This window comes from Manduca sexta, chromosome 8 (assembly GCF_014839805.1).
Source record: "Manduca sexta isolate Smith_Timp_Sample1 chromosome 8, JHU_Msex_v1.0, whole genome shotgun sequence".
NCBI classification, from domain to species: Eukaryota; Metazoa; Arthropoda; class Insecta; order Lepidoptera; family Sphingidae; genus Manduca; species Manduca sexta.
This window is the reverse complement of record NC_051122.1, coordinates 10,256,672-10,265,162: the sequence shown is the minus strand read 5'-3', so window position 1 is coordinate 10,265,162 and position 8,491 is coordinate 10,256,672. Positions and strand designations below refer to the sequence as shown.

The 8,491-nt window shown below is 32.4% G+C and overlaps 1 protein-coding gene across 1 annotated transcript in view; it reads left to right on the top strand.

Moving 5' to 3' along the window:
- The first annotated feature begins 1,466 nt into the window (after positions 1–1,466).
- LOC115451172 (tumor necrosis factor alpha-induced protein 8-like protein) overlaps positions 1,467–8,491 on the top strand; it is an 84,177-nt gene continuing 77,152 nt past the window's right edge. Inside the window, exon 1 of the mRNA XM_037436395.1 lies at positions 1,467–1,780. The gene's annotated coding sequence lies outside the window, so the exon portion shown is untranslated. The remainder of the gene's footprint in view (positions 1,781–8,491) is intronic.

The window sequence follows — 8,491 nt, the reverse complement described above, 5'->3', positions numbered from 1 at the left end:
ATTTAACATCGATTATCACAATTTTAACTATTATTATATAAAAGGTAATTTCAGTGATAGCTACATGTAGTTTAAAATTGTTATGATGCTACAGGAATCTAAGTGTCAATCAATTGCTTATTTATTTTGGAAACTTCGGCGTTGGATATAATTTCATACGAGTACTTTTTGTTAAATCTTTACCCATAACATGGAAATCTGAAAAATAATTCTATGAAGTAATCTACCGCAAAAAAAATTAAATCTATAAAATATAATTCAATACATCGTAAAGACCAATGAATATTTTAATTTACAGACACCATTTTGTGTAAGCTTGAAATTATCACCATCATTGTTTTTTTTTTATATTACCACCATTTTATGGACATTTGAAGGGAAACTTCTTTAGAATCGTTGTGATTTAAAACTCGGTGAAACGAAAATGTGTCACGATATTTGAAAAAGGAACAGCATTCAACCAGCCTGTACGCTATATTTTGCATCCTTTTATTCCTTAGTTAGTAGGTATTTAACACATGTATAAATTACTCTAGAATAAAGCAAGCGTGTTGTGTTATTTGTGTATTTTATTTATGTGAATATTTTGATCTCACTTATAAATTTATTTTACAAGTGTGTTTTATTATTATGCAAAAGCAATTAACCTTACATATATTCTTATATTTCTGATATTCTACAGCCATCTCAATCTCTTGTAGGCTATTTTTCAGAAGTTTTGCTTCTGCCGTGTGTGAATTTCTTATTGCACAGAAACTTTGAACAGCATTTATCATGATCATATTATATGTGCACCTACCTATATTTGAACGTTTTCTTTTTGTATACGAATTGCAACCTAACGAGTAAATAAATTAAATATTACTTTATTGTCATTATTATGATCAAATTCACTATTATATTACATACGTATTTAGGAAGATAATGATAAAAAATATTTTAAATATGGTAGAATTTTCATTTATACTTCTCTCATATTAATTCACAGAAATATATGACTTTGATACAATAATATTAATATGTTATATCGATTATTATAACTTGATAATACACATAGAAAAGTCTACGTCGCAGCATTTAGTTTATGGTAAAAGTGTTGACAGTTCAAGTAGGATTCCTTGAATTTTAGGTAACATACTATAACACATCTATAATATTTAAAATATTATAGAAAATGTTTTTTGCACAATCAAGATTTCATATTTATGTAATAATTCATAGTATAATATAAAAAAAATACAATCGTTTTGCAAATGTTTTTAAAGAAAATTTATCCGGTTGCAAATGTGGTATTGTGTTGTAATTTTTGTTATCATATTTGAATACAAACTATGTTTTAAAAAAATATAAAACATTGTTTATAGTAATTGATATTCGTGAAACAAATGAAGTGGGTGGGAAGGTAAATTTATTTTTGTGGCAACACATCTTGATTTCCGGGTTCCTGTCAGGGCGGGCCGATATGGCTTGAAGGCCCAATCAAATCATTCAGCTCAAGACCTACGTGGGCGACATCAATCAAAACATTGTGCTCATTGTAGGTCGCGCGTGTTATTTACAATATTATATTTCGAAAATATTGACTGAAAATCAACGATTAGAACAGTCCAAGTCAAGCTAGTGAAAGATTTATGTGTTATTTGTAAAACGTTTTGACTTTTTATAGACTGGTGTGAGAATTTTAAATATTTTGTGAAAATGACCGCGTCTACTATGATCGAATTAGAATCTTGGATTATCTACCAATGTGTCCTGAATGAATGCCATGTATCCAGCAGCTGTAAGTAATTTCTTTCACCTCAAATATCAATTTTAATAATACACTGTTTATTTTGCTAAAGGAAGACCGCAACACAAAACATTATTTTTTTTATGCTTCCACTATATGATATAATAAAACTGGACAGGTATTGTATGATGTATGTATATTAGTTCTTAAAAAAAAATATATGAAGAAGTGCAATAAAAAACTGTGTTAGTTTACTTAAAACAAAAGTACAAAACATTAAATACCTTTTTATTCACGTAATAAATTTATTTACTTATGTATCTATTGATTCAATAAACGTTAGTAGTTAACCAAAAAACTTTACACCGTTTAATTTTTTTCCAACATTTTTTAAGAGTTTTTATATCTAACTACCGGCTTTTTATAATCCATTAGGAATTAACCGTTGAATGTTTCTATTTTATGTTTATTAAAATCGAACAATTACCCACAAATCATTTGTACCTAGATTTTGTATGCCGGTTGGATAGTCAGGAGTGGCCTCTGTGAATCATAACATGACTCGTTATTTGTACATACCGGATCTCAATTTTGTATAAACGCCTTAAACTATCCGTGAAACGAACTGTGAGTTGAAAAAAGGCGGTAATAAATAAATTAACAATGCAACTTTATGAGTATTCTGAAAATTATTTATTTGCACTACATTCGACACAAAGATCTTTTACACAGACGATAAATATACAAGTAAATTTTAATTCCGTAATAATTCGATTTAAAAAAAAAACCGAGCGTCTATTAAAAAACGAAAAGAACAAACAAAGTTTGAAACACGATTTCGTCAAAATTAAAATCCTTATTCGGCTCGTCCGTCAGACATCAAATTGCTTTTTTGCCATTTTGGCGTAATTACATTTCGAGTACAAATTAATTTATAAATTGCGAGGAATTTTGTTTATGTCGCTCCGACGGCTTGCAGCGAGACGGGAGGTACAGGAAAATGTGTAGGTATACGGTACGGTTATACTAAATGAAGTCATAAGTATAATAATTGAGTAACAAGCTATTAAACGTTGACAAAACACACCTACAATAACTTAGTAATTACCTACATGTATGCAATCAAAGAACATAGAGAATATCCGAGGCTTGTCTTCAGATGAATCAGGGATGTATTAAGATTGTAATAGAGTTTGTTTGTTGATATTGCACATGATCTATCGCAGGTGATTAGTATGATCGGAAATAAACGACGGCTTCAAAGAGATTTTACATAGAGAGTAAAGGATTATAAAGCTTTAAAAGTATGAAAATACTTATTTAGAGATCGGTATAATGTAATGACCTAAAACTATGACCGCAAACATTCGTCAAACAATACATCGCGCGTCAAAGTAAATATGAAAGTTTAATTGGATTAAGCGTCATACTGATTATTACTGATACAAGTTATATGTGTGAGATAATAAATGGAGCACTCGGACATGTTTCAAGTGGTAAGTGGTCGAACGGCGAGCGTAATTAACTTTAACAGCCGGCGCTCATAAATAGACAAACGTCGTCCATAGCACGCTTGTTACGCGTTATTTTTTATCTACTTCTCTGCCTAGCCTTTCGGGGTTAAGGTATGATGCTTTATATAGGTACTGATCTGAATCTTTTTGACTACGCTATGTCATCATTCACAGCATAACAGGCGTCGCTTTCACACACATTCAGCTGTTTTCAATGAACGATCCCAATCTCAGTCTTCAATCCGATTTCGAGAATGAACCAATCAAAATAATTAATTTGTAAGTTTGTCACAAAATACTGTGTTCTGATTGGTCCATTTTTGAGATAGGTCGAAAAAGCGATTGGTGACAAAAGGTATAAACGGCCGGTGGTGGAACTGACTTCTGAAAATTTACGGAAAAGTAACAGTTGCTTTGATTCGTCGATCAATTACATCCAAATTCGAAACTTGTGTTCTTATATTAGTCTTTGTGAAGTCTAAATAAAGTTTAAATTACTGTGATCATAGTTTTGTAGTTTGCCGCTCGTAAAGCGCACAGGTATATATAACATTTGCGTTTGATATAATATCTTAAAGAGAAAAAGAGGGGTATGAAAGTAAGCCATTAATATGTTAATGGACATACTAATAGCTACATATTTTCATTATAATTCGCGTGAGAAAAAATTATACACGCCCGTGATGTTTTCTCGTGATGATCTACATAAAAATGGGGCTATTTTGTTAAATTTTAATATTACAAATTACTTGTACTTTACGCTTATGTTATTATAGATACGTTAGGTAATCTCCTGCCTATTCCTTCGAGGATACACGTTTGAACTTATAAATATATTTATTTATTTTGGTTAGTATTTGTATTTTTAGTTTTTTCGTTAGTACTGTATCAACATTAACACAGTTTACTACAAAGATAACAAAAATATTTCATACACATACGCCACCGTTTTAAACAGCAGCCAAAACCTTTTAAAGAACATCTATAAGAATTATTAAAAATATTTAAATCGATATCAGAGTACGTTCCACCCTCACAAAGCGCTTTGTTTGAAGCTCCATGACAACCTCTGAATACGCCCATTCCGTTTCGTGTTCTAACAAATAATTAAAGGTGGTCGGATCGATTGGGCTGTTGGGACACGGAGCTTATAGCTACAGGTGCGGATTGAGGGGTCAAATTAACTGAGGACCCCCATATAATATGTGATATCGTTGAATGATACAGGAGTACGTCAAAGTTGGTAGTAATTTGTTGAAAGTTTAGATAAAAATGTGAAATGGCTGGGTCTTTATGTTTCTGTATAGTGTACACGAATATTGAAATCAAAATAAAAGCAATATGTTTAATTAAACTAGGGTTCAAGTTATGTTAAGTATGTTTTGTTATTATTTGACTACACTTCGATGAGTGTTGTTGCATTCTGTGTACAACTTAAATTGAAAATTTCTTATAATTATATTTAAAAAAAAAATGTTGTTTTTGGCCCCCACAACACGGGTCTCAATCCGGCCTTACGCCAGGAGCGCGGCCTTCACAAAACACCGACCTTGGTGATATGCCATGTATTTCAAAGGGAATTTTGAGAATCAATATTAAAGGTGTTATGATATTTGTTAGAGGACGGCCGTGTCATTGAGGTGTCGTTAAGGCGTCATACAGGTTATAACGAATATTGAGAGAGTAAAGTATTAAGTAGACATCATTTATTTAACTTAAGAAACAAGCGCATCAGTATTGTTTAGTACATAGCTCTGTGATTTTATTATATTAGTAACTAAAATCATAAAACACACTGCCTATTAAGGCATCAACTTCTACCTTCCCTTATCTATACTGTATGAAGTCCCCAATACTACTTACTACACGTTTACACTCTGACTTTAATAAGACACAATATAATTGGGTCGAATGTAACCGATTACTGATAAGCTACAACCGCACATAAACGTATAAACAATACGTAGGTAATTCGGGCACATATATTGTGGACCCGGTGCTGTGGTTTTGATTGCATCCCTGCGCGTAACGACTCATTCGGTAGTCAACTGTTTATGATCCTTCGAGCAGCGATCTACAGTAACTGGTGAATTCAATGAAATGAATAACTAGGGGTTCTGTATTATTTATGCCAGAGGTTTTTGGTTTTTTTGTTGGTAAAAATATTTGAATATATGCGAGAATTTGGAATTATGATTTTTTTAATTAAAATCTTTTTTCTCTTGTAATCCATAATATGGGCAATTGTAGAGCACATGATACATTTTTTTTTGTTTGAGAATTTATAAATTATATTTAGTTTGGGTTCCGCCGAAAATCTTTGCTCTTTACCGTCCAAAGTACATATAACTTGACTTTAAACTTTTAATTGAACTATGCTGCCCAACTTATAACAAGCTCGGCCAAGGATCGTCACAAGAAACATTTGCAACATAACTTCACTACGACAGGTTTACAATATGGTTACTGAGTACTAACACATCTGTTACAGTGTCGTGAACGAATGAAAACTTGATTTTACAGCCGCAACGCGTTTTCTTGTAATAAAACGTTAAATGTTCGATATAACGCGATAGCAATAAAAGGGATAAAGGCGACAGGAAAAAGCTTTTTGCGAGATGAATAAAAAAATATATACAAGTTAGACTTCAGTCGGGAAACTGTAGAGTGCAAGAAGTTTGTTAGATTTTTTTCGATTTTGCGGACAGTTGCTTCCTTTGTAGTAAATGCAACAGCCTTGTTTTGTTGCAATTCGTTTTTAAGCCCAATTATCGTAGGTAACTAGTATTACTATTACGGTTGCCAATTAGCTAGCTTACCGTCTCGATATTACCGAATTCAACCTATTCTGCAGAATATTTTGCACGTAGTTATCGCAGCGGTTCTTTTATTTCATACTTCAATTTCCTTACATATTGGAAAAATGCATCTCAAATTTCAAGTTACAATACAAGAAATACTATCATTCGACTACTCAATAGTTTTGTTTGCGACATCAAATACAAATTCTAAAAATACTCAATTTTTGCTATTTCTTGTTCTCAATATGGGTGGTGTTCGGCTCAAATGTTTCCATTCGGAAGAAATTTATTTAACAGTATTATGTATTCTCGAATGGATAACAAAGTTGCTATCGTGTAATGTTTTTGAAAATTCTTTTACACAACTCTTTAACTTCAAATATACTTACAATTACACTCCTGGGTTTATAAAAATCAAAATTATCATGTTTTATCTTTTTAGTACCATCATTTGGTTTCACTTAAGGAATAGAAGTTTCGATATAGTTATGCAGTTAATTTCAGAGTATGAAGGTAACGTCCTTGCTTCTATAATTTTAGTAAGCTCATGCAACTCCATAAATTTATAATGGATCATAATTATTGACAATGATTGATCACCTCTGTCTCAAGGAATTCTTTGCCAGCAAACTAGGCGTAATTTTAGATTAAATTAAGATAACTAGATGAGATTGACGTCTCGAAATTCGCACATTTCAGTTTTAATTGTTGTTATGTGTTGAAAGGCAAATATAAACAATTTGCGGAATTAGTTAGTAAGTCCCATATTATGTTTGCATTTTTTTTTATTTATCTTAAGTACATTATAAGTAACAAAGAACGGATTGGAATATTTAAAGAATTTTAAATCAGTATATTATGTATATCTAATATCTGTGCTATATTTGCGCGAAATTACTGTTAATTTGTACTTATATATTACATATTTCTAATAAACTATTAGATTGTTTAAAATATAGATTATAGATGTATAGACAAAATAGGTGGATGATGGCAAGCAGGTCGTCTCACGTAAAAACTATGCTAAATAATTTTCACAATAACTTTAAAGAGTGTTGCGTCGACACAACACCCGAGAAGGATAAAGGCAGGTGAAGAAAGGCAGACTATTGTTAAACAAATATTAAAGTTAATAATTGAAAGTCGGTCTAGAAATATTAAGCGGAGGCTTATAACAAATGGACTTCCTATATCTGAGCATGAAGATGATATATATAACAGCAACCATTAAAGTTAAATAATATGCATATCCGTGACATTAATAAAATTTATTCATTTTGCGTAAGTGAAGCTCAGGTGGGCTACCTTAACGAAGTTATAGAATTAATCGGATCAAAACCTGTTAGGGACTTGGAATGAACAAGATTTCCGATACTCGGGCTTTTAAACCGAATTCCTCGTGGAGATAATACAGACTGCATCAGACGACAGAATCGGGTTTTCAAATGTATTACAGTTGTTAGACTGATACAGTTATCTATACATCTATATTTAAAATATAAATATAATATATACACACACACACACACAATATCACGCATTTATCCTTGAAGGGGTATGCGCAACCAGGGCACCCACTTTTCATCAAGTGTGTTCCGTCCCATGATGTGATAGGGGGCGATCCTATCGTCATATCGGGCACTAATTCCAGACTCCGGGCTAATACTGAGCAGAAAAACAAAATATCACTTTGCCTGACCCGGGATTCGAACTCAGGACCTCAGAGCGCTGTCGTACCGCGCATGAAGTACAACTACGCCACCGAAGCAGGCAGTTATAAATATAAAAGTTAAAATTTCCCCATTCTGATTTTTATTTACTGTGAGGATGCTTTTTCTTGGCGTTTTCCAACCTGAGAAAAGACTAACGTGACCTCATTCTGCGTAGATCGGACCACCAACAGCTAAAATTAAAATGTTGTATAATTGTAAAATGTAGGTAGATATTGTAACTTTGACTTTACGCATGAACAAGACCTTAGTCCGCCCCGTGACCACGAAGGCTGCAAAGATTTGGAAATGTCAGGAGCAAATTATAATATAATAAACCGCGATAAAATCCGTAAAATAGTTTTATTTTAACGTCAACATTCGCGAAACATAAGAAATCATTATCGTTAATAAGATTCCGGAAACCCCAATATCCTTCTCTCCCCTTATCCTATTCCGTTACTAGAACGTTCGTAACTAGTTTATGATACTTTTTATGGGCAATGGAGATTACAAAACGTCACCTACTTACCCTGCCAGTGTGTGCTCAGAAAAACATTAAAATTTTTATAAGAAGACTGTCTAAAATGGTGATTAATATATAATTAAGACTAATTAAATAGCCCTGTTGGAGATAAATATTATTAACAACAAACACGCGTTTGGCAATTAATTGGAAGCCGCAAGTCAATGTACATCTTGCGGTCCTATGCTAACACATTACCGCCGCTATGTTTA